This window comes from Bos indicus, chromosome 5, assembly GCF_029378745.1.
Source record: "Bos indicus isolate NIAB-ARS_2022 breed Sahiwal x Tharparkar chromosome 5, NIAB-ARS_B.indTharparkar_mat_pri_1.0, whole genome shotgun sequence".
NCBI lineage: Eukaryota > Metazoa > Chordata > Mammalia > Artiodactyla > Bovidae > Bos > Bos indicus.
In genome coordinates this window covers 53,771,494-53,785,077 of record NC_091764.1, presented here as the reverse complement: position 1 = coordinate 53,785,077, position 13,584 = coordinate 53,771,494, and positions in this window count along the sequence as shown.

Sequence of the window (13,584 nt, the reverse complement as noted above, 5' to 3'; positions counted from 1 at the left end):
GGGGAAAAAAGACCATAAGATGTATGATGTAAATTTAAGTTTTTACATTGATGTTATAAAATGTAGAGAGTTACTTAAACAGTTAATTGAAACTTATTTTCTATCCAAAAATACCTTTTAAAAACACCCTCACATGGACAGTGTTGCAAGCTCTTGCTATAAATAATCATGATAATTTAGGTTCAAATTAATAGGGGAAAAGAATGTAAAGTGGAAAGAGAACAGATATTTATATTTTCTGCATTATTCCTATTAAAACCTTTTAGTATTCAAATCAAATCATAGATATTGTCCTGATATAATAAATGAGTGAAACAACACAAAAAGAGACATACCAAGAAGCTCAACAAATTACCTAAAGTTAAAAAGTAGTATGTGACAGAACCAGAACTAAAACTCAAGTTTACATAAAAGCAGAAAGAGTCCCTAGGGTGTTCACTGCCATACTGCCTGCCCATAGTAGCTATAGATACAAAAAAGTAGATAAATATAGATACAAAAAGATTAAATACTACACGGTAAACCAGTGAGACTCTGCTGCAATTTGTGTTATGATTTAATTAGTGTTTATTAAAGACTGCATTTGCCATAACCTGAATATATGATTTCAAGTTGCCTACTTTTCTAGCCAATGCAAAGTATCCCAAATAATGGTAATGATTATATAATAGCCATAATTGCTTCAATGTGACTTTTTTTGGAAAAAATAATGAAACTTTTATAGTACTCAGGTATAATATATTTTCCCTGAGGTTGGGTTTAAAAGAAAAATGCTATTTTCTTTATGGATAAGTAATTCCCATATTAGTTGATACTTATTATGACTCAAAAATAAAAGTACTTACTATGAAACATTATGTTCAGAATTATAAGTGATTCTTAAAAGTGATTCTCACTTATAAGATTATCTTAGTGGTGAAAGTCTCTCAGTTGTGTCAGACTCTGCAACCCCATGGACTGCAGCCCACCAGGCTCCTCTGTCCATGGAATTCTCCAGGCCATAATACTGGAGTGGGTAACTATTCCTTCCTCTAGGGGATTTTCCCAACCCAGGAACCCAGGTCTCCCACATTGCAGGTGGATTCTTTACCATCTGAAACACCAGGAAAGTCCAAGATTATCCCAAGCCAACAAAAATTTGTAAAAAGCTTCTGAGATACATAGATTTGGTTCATCTACACAGAGTTATATTTATTTACACCACTTAATGCAACTGCCCCTACACCGGAACTAATTTGTCAAGTTTTCCTGAACATCTGTATTGTTATTCTCCTTTCTGTCCCTTTCTTCTAAAGACAGAACAAATGCCATTACTTTTGTCTTCTCCTTCTAAACCTTTGGCATTCTTAGAATATTCTCTTTAGCTCTGTTACAGATTGTTGTCATTTAGTCGCTAACTTGTATCTGACTCTTAGTGCACATGTTGCACTTCTAATGTCTTAGATCTTTCACAGTCACTCATGCTATATCTGGTCTTACTTGGTTTGCAGGAATGACTGTATTCCTGAAGTCAACAGTGATACTTGTGGCTAAAACCAGTCATCTTCACCAATAAGGGAACTCATGTGAGTGTAGTCTTCAGGTTTCCTGGATGAGGAATATATTTTGTTGTTACGAAACTTCCTTATACATGATAAATAGGTCATTAAACATCACTTTTAAGAATCTAGAAAAATAGATCATCCTGTCCTTGACATTTACTATTCTGGATACTTCTAACTTTCTTAAAGTGCCTGAAATTTTGAGAAACAAAGCTTACCATCACAACATAGCATCAATATATGTCATCCTGTAGGCTCATGGGTACCTCATCACAACTAGATTCTCGCCATGACAATTCACAATGCCAAAGAGCATCAAAATCATTGAGATAAAAATTGAAATGATAATATATTCATTTTGCTTGATTTTAGGTTTTGATTTCTACATATTTCTCAAGTACATGATCTCATGTTTGAGAAATGCACTTAAAACCTGAAAAGCTCAATTATTAGTAATTAATTATAGTGCATATATAATCAAAATCATAACTATATTGATTTTTTAAAATGAATAATTTTCTGAGTTCACATCCTTCTTCATAGTTCTGATTTTCTCTTCATTGTTATCGAATTGTACAGTTTAGGTCTGAATGCTTCATGAGGTCCTATGATCTTGTCTGTCTTAGTCTTACACTTTGCCTTCATTCTATCTCACATATGTGCAGTTCATGAAAGAATTCTTATAGCCATGGGAATCACAATTTTAGGTCTCTACCTTAAGAGGAAAAGGAGTATTGCAAAAATAATTCTTTAGTGGAGCATATGAAAAAAATTTTAGACCAAATATTTCTTCCAACCCCGTTCTGTGTATCTTCCTCCCTTTTTTTCCTATGATTATTTTTTTAATAATTTTTAAAAATTATTGTTCTTTCATCAATTTTTGTAATTTCTAGGCCAAATTCTCTAGCATTTTTATCTGATTATGGGCATTTTTAATATAGCATTTTTGTTTCTTTGGTGGGTTTAGTTATACTTACCGACTTGTATGATCTTCCCGTTTTTCAGTCTTTATGTGTACTTGTTAATAAGATGAGTAAAATTTAAGAGTATTTCAGTAGGCAGTGAGTCTGTGATCCCAAATTCATTACCATATCAGCAAATACTTTTCTTCACATGGTAAAAAAAAAATTTTTTTTGTTTTGTTGTTTTAAATTCAAATATGGCAAAATAAGCTAGCCAGCTCTGTATGAAAATATTGGTATTCAACATTATGTTAAGACATATATATATATATATACACACACATATATATATATCAGAAAAAGGTTCTGTTCAGATGAACAAAAGAATGGGATTCTTATCCCACATGAAATTCAGGGTGAAATTTTGAAACATGTTCTTATGACTAAGAGTTTTATTTTGAGTTTTTAGTTATTTTTTTTATATGATCTAAAAAATGTTTTTTAATTAGACTCAGTTTATATAATTTGTTCATTTAAGTACAAGTTTCTGATGTATTATTTAATGGACTTTTATTTTTCTGCCACATGCGATTTCTAACTAGAGCATGAAATTTCTGGATTTGGTGAGAAAGGGCATGTAAACTAAAGTATTGAATTTCTAAGCATTAGATGCAATTATGTTTTGATTTTTGTTGTATTTTGATTTTGACATATTAAAGTTAGGTTTGTTTGGTATCTGCATTTTGACAGAATAAGACTAGAACAAATAAGGTCTTTGCCTAGAGGTATATTTGTCCTCTGAGTAAATGCAGACTTGGAAATAAAGCCAGGTCTTTTAACTTCTAATTCACTTTTTTTTCTCCATTAGTCAACCTATTTGTAATGGTGAATTTTGTAGGCTGAACACATATTTTCCTGGAAACACATATTCTAACCTTACTTGATAAGTTCTTTATTTCCAAAATGAATACATTTCTCCTAATTGAATCGTATTTTGCAAAATGATGTTTATAAATTTAATTTGAAAAATATTTGCTGATTCCCACAGCAGATAAGTCTAAGTGAATTGGACATAATAACTACTAGGATGAATGATTTTGCACAATATCTATTGTTACAGAAATATGTGAGTCATTAAAATAATACTCACCATAACTTGTTTGTAGAATCCATGTGTCAATATTCCATTAATTCTTTTTATTTTGCTTATATTCATGGTTTGTTTTAGAAGCATCATTCACTTACTTGTTTTCTCAAAGTATAACACCAGAGCATAGAGTGTCCAACACAAATTTGTTAAATTATTAATTTAAGAGAAATTTTTGCTATTGTATATAACCTTGAGGAGAAGGAACACCCCAGCAGTATTTGTTGATCTAAGAATCTGAAGATGAGATTCGTATTCATAGAATACGATTTATCTAAAAAATTCTTGCTTTTGAAATGGTCATTTCACCTATTTAAACAATGCTAAAATCTACAACAGATGTCTGGCAACAATAAGACTAGAGTTTATTTTTAGAGATACTATCTACTTGCAGCCTCTTCTTATCTAGATATTTCTAGACTTTTCCCTTTTGATTTCATTCCAGAAAAAAACAAAAAAGTACTTCTGAATACAAAATCCCTGGTGAAGGGAAAGAGTGGTTGCTATTAGGATTTCACTCAAAGTGTAAAAACAGTACTCTCAGTATTTGTTTGCTTATTTCATTAAGAATATTTACTCTAAGAACATCCTTCAATAAAAGTTTTGATAAACTGATGTGTCAGAATAAAATTTTTCATAAACAAGGCCTTAAATACATTTGCTGTATCTGTGACATGTTTGGATGTTCTTGGTTAGATTCAACTAAACTGACATCATAGTCAGTGACATGTTTGGATCTGTTTGGTTAGATACAGCTAACCTGATATCCAGATACTAAATGTTCATTGTCATTGTGTCGGGGTGGGGTGGTGGTGTCTGCAGCTACAGTGGGTATGTCAGTGTAATATAAGGTCCTTTCTTTGTAATGATAAAAATGATGTCACACATTACTAATGTATTATGCATAGAAATTCCTTTGTTGAAGATGGAAGAGCAGGATCTTTTCAGATATTTACTAAACTTTACATTTGATTTCAAGCTTTTAATTTAAAAGCACATTCCTCCAAATATTTTAAACTAGCATGTTGATTTATATTTCTGAGAATGAGTAATTTCCTATTTAAAAAAAATTTTTGAAAACATTCTATTTACTACATATATTTCTTAAACCCATGTTTTTTCTTATCCCATTATTACCTTTGGGCAAATATTAAAAGTAAGATTACTGGGATGAAAGTTATACCTAATGACGTTTCTAATAAGACAGACAAAGGCATTTCTTGGCAATAGCTTCATCTAGCTAAATTTTGCAAGAATTCTTCAAGGATTGGATTTAAGGGTTAATCTATAGAAATATTTTTTAAATATAAATTATACTTTAGGCTGTATTTTTATGATTTTTAAGTAATAAAATTTAAATGTAGTTAGTTCTGTAGGCATCCTATCATACTGTCTCATGGTCTATCAACTGTAATTACTATTTTAGTGAATTAAGGAGAAAAATTGCTTTGCTTGACACCAAAGGTAATCCAGTCAGTTGTTCCTACATGACTGAAATCATGATTGTATATTTGATTTTCTTTAAAAAAATGAATAAAATATAATTCATGTAAATGCCTGTCAATGTTTAAAGATAGAACCCTCTTCTTTCTGCCTTCTTACAGATGAATGTACTTAAAGTGACTGTGATTTGACCGTGGAATATATATTTATGTCTGTAATTTTTGTATATGTAGTACTGAACTATGCAAATAAAACATATGGGAGGAAATTAACCAAAAATGAAAGAGCTTGGAATTTTCATACAACTATGTATTTTGTTTTTAATCTAAACAGTGTTGTAGTTGCTGTTGTTTAGTTTCTGAGTCATGTCTAATTCCTTGCAATGATTTATTTAAATCAGGAATATATTATATTGTTGATCATTTTTAAAGTATACTTAGTTCAATATGTTCCAACTTCATTTTTAAGCAAGCTTGTTTGACTACTGAGTCATTTACTGCCTTTCATTTATACTATGATATCATAGGGACAAGTAGTTTAGAGAAATCTCTATGGTGGTTTCTAAGTTTCACTGTATAACTAACTTGGAACTAGGTGTTGAATTACTCAGTGGAGCACATATTTTGCCTGCAGTTTTGGATATATTTTCAAATTTATCTCTTTCCTACTAGACTGTGAGCTCCTTGTGGACAAGGATATTATCTTAGTTATAATAACAACCTTAATGTCTAGCAAAGTACCAGGCACAAAATAATTCTTTAATTGAAATGAATTGATGGACCCAGATTATTGAATAAATAGTACAGTATTCTATGATGCTGGCTGAATGTATATTAGAAAATTTTCTGGCTAATTTTTAAAAACTCAGTGTATACCAAAGGAATTTTCTGGCTAGTTTTTAAAGATTGGGAAAACAAACAAGCAGCATTTTCCATATCTTAAAATTGAGACTGTATTGTGAAGATTTATCTTTATTTTATGAGTAAACAGTCTATGCAAATGTTGAAATATGCAACAGCTCAACTTCATGGTACATAGTAGCTAGTTTTATTTTCTTTACAAAATCAGAAATGCTCAAGGTAGACTTCCTGGAAATAGACATTGACAATCATTAATAAAAGGTGCTACTTATTTTCTAGTATTTACCTTGATTATAAATGCCCCTGTCTGCCTGAGCTTTATTTCTTCCATTTTGGGGGGAGTTGCTGGGGGAGGAGTGCAAAAAAAAAAAATTTCATCTTTTTTGTCTGAATTATGAAATTTTGCACTGAATACGTTCCTGTGTACTCTATTATTATTGTATTTTAATTATTTATTTCTTACTGCTCACTAATTTTTATTTCAGCCTATGCTATTTCTGAGAAGGTATGTGCATATATATTTATATAATATGTAAGAAAAAAACTGCATTGCATTGCTTATTAAATCAAAATGATGAATAAATGTTTATGTTAAATTTTGAAATCTGCACTGCTTTTTTTAAAGGACTATTAAATGCTATGCTAAACTATGCTAATCAAAACATAACTTCCCACATCATCTTCTAAATTGTTAGGGCACTTCTTTTCTCTGAATGTACATGACTGATTAATGTCAGTGGAAACAGGCACAGCCAAAATGCAAGCCATTCGTAAGGGCAGAAATGAATGTCTGTTGTTTTCACGTGTAGACAGTTTACTAGATTTACGCAGAGGAGACACATTTGTTCAAGAAGAGAACATTACCTATATGGTAGAAGTTTCATCCCAGCCTACTCTTCCTCCTTTAACTTTTTCTTTAATAGGCGACTTTTTACAGCAGTTTTAAGTTCACAGCAAAATGGAATAGAAGGCACAGAGATTTCTCAATATATGCCCTGTCCCACCAGTGTGCAGATTTCTCATAATCAATACCCACCTCTCAGAGTGGTACATTTGTTACAACTAATGAGCCTACACTGATGCGTCATCAACACCCAAAACCCATAGTTTACATCAGGATTCAGACTAGGTGCTGTACATTCTATAGGTTTGGGCACATTTATAATGACATATATCCACTTTCATAAAATCATATAGAGTAGTTTCACTGCCATAAAAATACTCTCTACTCTGCTTCCCTTCCAGGAAAATGTAGATAAGGTGGCATTTGCATAAAAACCAGAGGAGGTGAAGGAAGGAGACATGCAGATTTCTGAATAAGGAATGTCCAAAGGGAAGGCAACAGTGAGTGGAAAGGTCTGAGCCAGGCCCGTATGTGACAAATTCAAGAAAGGGCAAAATGTTCAGCCTCGCTGGAATCAAGAGAATGAAGGGGAGATGCAGCAGATGAGATCAGAGAAGGGACTAGGGATTGATTTTAGAGACTTACTGGTCAGAGGATTTTGACTTGCACAATGCGGGAAAATAACATTTTTAAAAATAATCATTTTCCATCAAAATAGAAGACAGAATTAAAAAAATAAAGCAACTATAGAAGAAACCTACAACCAAATCAGTAGCATTCTATCAATTCCATCTCCCTGAACACTATGGAACTCTACCTGTGGTCTCTGTTCTATTTACATAGTCTTTGCATGGCTGTGTGCTCAGTCCCTTCAGTCCTGTCCCATTCTTTGCAACACTATAGACTGTAGCCCACCAGGCCTCTCTGTCCATGGGATTCTCTAGGCAAGAATACTGGAGTGGGTTGCCATGCCCTCCTCCAGGGGATCTTCCCAACCCAAGGATCGAACCCGTATCTCCTGAGTCTCCTGCATTGCAGGTGAATTCTTTATCCACTGAGCCACCTGGGGAAGCCCACATAGGTTTTTACTAGTCTTATTTTTAGTATGTAATTTCCTAATCCATTTTTGCCAATATCTCTAGTCCTCCAATTCATTTCCCCTCATATTTATTCACATTCTAGCTAGATTTCTATCAAATCATGGTCATCCTCACGAATATTCAATGAACTCTCCATTTTGTGAAGGAAAAAGATTAAAGTCCTGAGCATGGTATTAAAATCCTCATTATTCTACCACCACTTACCTTTCCAGACTTATTTCTTGGTAAATTCTTTTATAATTACCAAATACAGTCACATGGGTCTCTTATATTTTCATAAATCTGCCAATTTTTCTGCCTCATGCTATTTCATAAGTCTATATTTTTTTCCTCATTCCTTGACCTGGTGAATTACTACTTAAAAGGTCCAGTAAATGTTTTTCAGTTACTGACATTTACTATAAAACTTAATTATTTATTAGACTTCAACTCAGATGTGGGCTTGAATATACTCATCGAATTCCATTCATTCTATTCTCAATAAAATTATCAATACACTAAGAAAAATAATCTACACTTGCATTTGAAATAGGAAAAAAGTATATAAATATGGCAAAATCTTAAATTTCTCCTAGATAATGTATAGAATGGCTATAAGAAGCCATAATAATGTTTGTGATGTTTGCTCTCATCAAATGTCCCTTACTCTTCTTAACAAATTCCTACCTTGCTCATTCCTTAGCACAGATACCTTTGTCTCTTGGATAAAAACTTCTCTGGTTTTAGTCCTTTGTTAAATCACTACTTCTAGACTCTGACTTTTTTTCCCTCAGCCTTGATATATACTCAATAAAAAAAAAAGTATATACTTGTGTACAATGCAATGTTTTGATATACATTATGAAATGATTGGGCTTCCCTGGTAGCTCAGCTGGTAAACTATCTACCTGCAATGGACAAGAGCCTTGTTTGATTTATGGGTTGGGACAATCCCCTGGAGGTGGGATAGGCTACCCATTCCAGTATTCTTGGGCTTCCCTGGTGGCTGAAATGGTAAAGAATCCACCTGAAACGTTGGTGACCTGGGTTCAATCCCTGGTTGGGAAGATCCCCGGAGAAGGGTATGGCAACCCACTCCAGTATTCTTGCCTGGAGAATCTCCATGGACAGAGGAGCTAAATCAAGCTAATAAATATATAAACTGGCTTACAAAGTTATATTTAGTGGCAAGAACACTTCAGATCAACTCAGGAAAGTTAAAGTATCAATTCAGTTCAGTTCAGTCACTCAGTCATGTCAGACTCTTTACAAACCCACGAATCGCAGCATGCCAGGCCTCCCTGTCCATCACCAACTCCCGGAGTTCACTCAAACTTGTGTCTATCAAGTCAGTGATGCCATCCATCCATCTCATCCTCTGTCATCCCCTTCTCCTCCTGCACCCAATCCCTTCTAGCATCAGGGTCTTTTCCAATGAGTCAACTCTTCACATGAAGTAGGCAAAGTATTGGAGTTTCAGCTTTAGCATCAGTCCTTCCAGTGAACACCTAGGACTGATCTCCTTTAGATTGCACTGGTTGGACCTCCTCAGAGTCCAAGGGACTCTCAAGAGTCTTCTCCAACACCACAGTTCAAAAGCATCAATTCTTCAGCACTCAGTTTTCTTCACAGTCCAACTCTCACATCCATACATGATTACTGGAAAAACCACAGCCTTGACTAGATGGACCTTTGCTGGCAAAGTAATGTCTCTGCTTTTGAATATGCTATCTAGGCTGGTCATAACTTTCCTTCCAAGGAGTAAGCGTATTTTAATTTCATGGCTACAATCACCATCTGCAGTGATTTTGGAGCCCAAAAACAAATTCTGACACTGTTTCCACTGTTTCCCCATCTATTTCCCACGAAGTGATGGGACCAGATGCCATAATCTTTGTTTTCTGAATGTTGAGCTTTAAGCCAACATTTTCACTCTCCTCTTTCACTTTCATCAAGAGGCTTTTTAGTTCCTCTTCACTTTCTGCCATAAGGATGGTGTCATTTGCATATCTGAGCTTATTGATATTTCTCCCAGCAATCTTGATTCCAGCTTGTGCTTCTTCCAGCCCAGCGTTTCTCATGATGTACTCTGCATATAAGTTAAATAAGCAGGGTGACAATATACAGCCTTGACGTACTCCTTTTCCTATTTGGAACCAGTCTGTTGTTCCATGTCCAGTTCTAACTGTTGCTTCATGACTGGCATATAGGTTTCTCAAAGGCAGGTCAGGTGGTCTTGTATTCCCATCTGTTTTAGAATTTTCCACAGTTTATTGTGATCCACACAGTCAAAGGCTTTGGCATAGTCAATAAAGCAGAAATAGATGTGTTTCTGGAACTCTCTTGCTTTTTTGATTATCCAGCAGATGTTAGCAATTTGATCTGTGGTTCCTCTGCCTTTTCTAAAACCAGCTTGAACATCTGGAAGTTCACAGTTCACGTATTGCTGAAGCCTGGCTTGGAGAATTTTGAGCATTCCTTTACTAGCATGTGAGATGAGTGCAATTGTGTGGTAGTTTGAGCATTCTTTGGCATTGCCTTTCTTTGGGTTTGGAATGAAAACTGACCTTTTCCATTCCTGTGGCCCCTGCTGAGTTTTCCAAATTTGCTGACATATCGAGTGCAGCACTTTCACAGCATCGTCTTTCAGGATATGAAATAGCCCAACAGGAATTCCATCACCTCCACTAGCTTTGTTCATAGTGATGCTTTCGAAGTCCCACTTGAATTCACATTCCAGGATGTCTGGCTCTAGGTGAGTGATCACACCATGATGATTATCTGGGTTGTGAAGCTCTTTTTTGTACAGTTCTCCTTTGTATGCTTACCACTTCTTCGTAATCTGCTTCTGTTAGGTCCATACCATTTCTGTCCTTTATCAAGCCCATCTTTGCATGAAATGTTCCCTTGGTATCTCTAATTTTCTTGAAGAGATCTCAAGTCTTTCCCATTTTGTTGTTTTCCTCTATTTCTTTGCATTGATCACTGAGGAAGGCTTTCTTATCTCTCCTTGCAAGTTAAAGTATACATTATGGTATTTTAACCAAGATTCACCATGCTGCACGTTAGACATCCAGAACTTGTTCAACCCTCAAACCTGAAACTGTGCACCCTTCTACTAGGATCCCCCATTTTTTCCCATTCCCCAGGCCCTGTCAAATAGCTTCTATTCTCCATTTCTGAGTTTTTTATATTTCACACCTAAGTTAGTTAAAGCAGTATTTGTGTTTCTTTTCTTCCTTATTTCACTCAGGATAATGTCTTCCAGCATTTATCCTGCCACAAATGGCAGGATTTCCTTCTTTTTCATTGCTGAATAATGTTTCATAATATGTGTACCACTTTTCTCTATCCAATTATCTGTCCAGAGGTATTTGGGTTGCTTCCATGTTTTGGTTTTGTGAATATGCTGAAATAAGCATGATTATACAGGTATCTCTTTGAGATATTCCTTTGGATATATACATAAAAGTGGGATTGGTAGATCAGATGATAGTTTTCTTTGTAATTTTTTGAAGAATCTGCATGCTATTTTTCATAATGGTTATATCAATTTACATGCCCACCAACAGAATTCAACGTATCTTTTTCCCCCACATACTTTATTAGCACTTATTATCTTTTGTCTTTTGGATAATAGCCCTCCTAACAGATATGAGGTGACATATTTGTGATTTTAATTTGCATTTCCACAGTGATTAACAAGCCCTTTTTTATATACCTGTTGATCATCGGTTTGTCTTTTGTTAAGAAATATCTATTCAGATTCTTAGCCCATTTTTTAATTGGGTTAATTGTTATTGCTCTTGGGTTGCTATTCGGTTAATCTGATATTAGCAATGTATCAGATATATGGTTTGAAAACATTTTCTCCCACTCAGTGTCCTTTGCCATGCAGAAGCTTTTTAGTTAAGTGCAATCCCACTTGTCGATTTTTGCTTTTGTTGCCTTTGCTTTTGGTGTCATATCCAAAAAAATCATTATTCACATCAAGGTCAAGAGGATTTTTCCATGTTTTCTTCTAGGAGTTTTATGGACTCAGGTCTCACATATAAGTCTAATCTATTTTGAGTTAATTTTTATGTGTGGTGTAAGATGTGTGTTCAGTATCATTCTTCTGCATGTGGATGTCCAGTTTTCCCAACACCATTTATTGTAGAGACTATTTTTTCCATATTGTATGTTCTTTGCAATCTTGTCAAAGATCAGTTGACCATAAATATATAGATTAATTACAGCCAGTTTTTAAAATATGGAGCATCTCTTTTTAGTGGCTCCTTTCTAAGCTCTGAGATTCCCTTGGATTGCATAAATCTGGGTCATATGCTCATCTTTCACCCATTATCTGTGTATAAGGCTATTTAAGGCTTTGTTTGACCAGGTTAAATCTCAAATGCACTCTTCTCAACTTTTTTTCCTGAGTGTGAGTGGAGTATATTTTCCAGAGGATATTTGAGATACCTTACTGAAAAGAAGATGCTGGGTAGACAAAACCAATAATGGCTACTATGTATTCAAAAAAGTTGATGACTTCTAGTAACTATGTTTGTATTGATTATATTTTTTCATTTCTAATTTGTTTTATGGCAATAAATGATGCCTCATGAAGTTGAAATTAAAAACATAATCATCATTATTGTATCAACTTTCTTGACTTATATGTGAAAGGCACTCTAAGATAAAATATGCTCATTACCTGAAGTTGAAACTCATAACCATTTCCTATTTTAAGGAATGACTGGCTATAAAGCATAACTATATTCCCTATTACAAAGTTAAAGTTTCATACTGTATTTATGCTCTACAAGACTGATTATCTTGAGTCAAGACTATCTACTTAGATAAAGTTCCCTTATTTTCTTCTTCATAGAATTTTCTTTAAAAATATAGTTTATACAACTTTCATTTCAAAATTAAAGAGTCAATTTAAAGCTTGGATTTGTTAACTTTTGTATAATATTAAAACCTGATGTCCTAGTAGGTGAAAATTAAATTGAAAACCTGATGACATAATACAAATCAATGTTTAATTAATTAATTAAACTTATTTACTGTGTAGATCACAGTAAACTGTGGAAAATTCTGAAAGAGATGGGAATACCAGACCACCTGACCTGCCTCTTGAGAAATTTGTATGCAGGTCAGGAAGCAACAGTTAGAACTGGACATGGAACAACAGACTGGTTCCAAATAGGAAAGGGAGTACGTCAAGGCTGTATATTGTCACCCTGTTTATCTAACTTATATGCAGAGTACATCATGAGAAATGCTAGGCTGGAAGAAACACAAGCTGGAATCAAGATTGCTGGGAGAAATATCAATAAACTCAGATATGCAGATGACACCGCCCTTATGGCAGAAAGTGAAGAGGAACTCAAAAGCCTCTTGATGAAGGTGAAAGAGGAGAGTGAAAAAGTTGGCTTAAAGCTCAAGATTCAGAAAACGAAGATCATGGCATCTGGTTCCATCACTTCATGGGAAATAGATGGGGAAACAGTGGAAACAGTGTCAGACTTTATTTTTCTGGGCTCCAGAATCACTACAGATGGTGACTGCAGCCATGAAATTAAAAGACGCTTACTCTTTGAAAGGAAAGTTATGACCAACCTCTTTCAACAAGAGGTTTTTTAGTTCCTCTTCACTTTCTGCCATAAAAGTGGTGTCATCTGCATATCTGAGGTTATTGATATTTCTCCCGGCAATCTTGATTCCAGCTTGTGCTTCCTCCAGCCCAGTGTTTCTCATGATGTACTCTACATAGAAGTTAA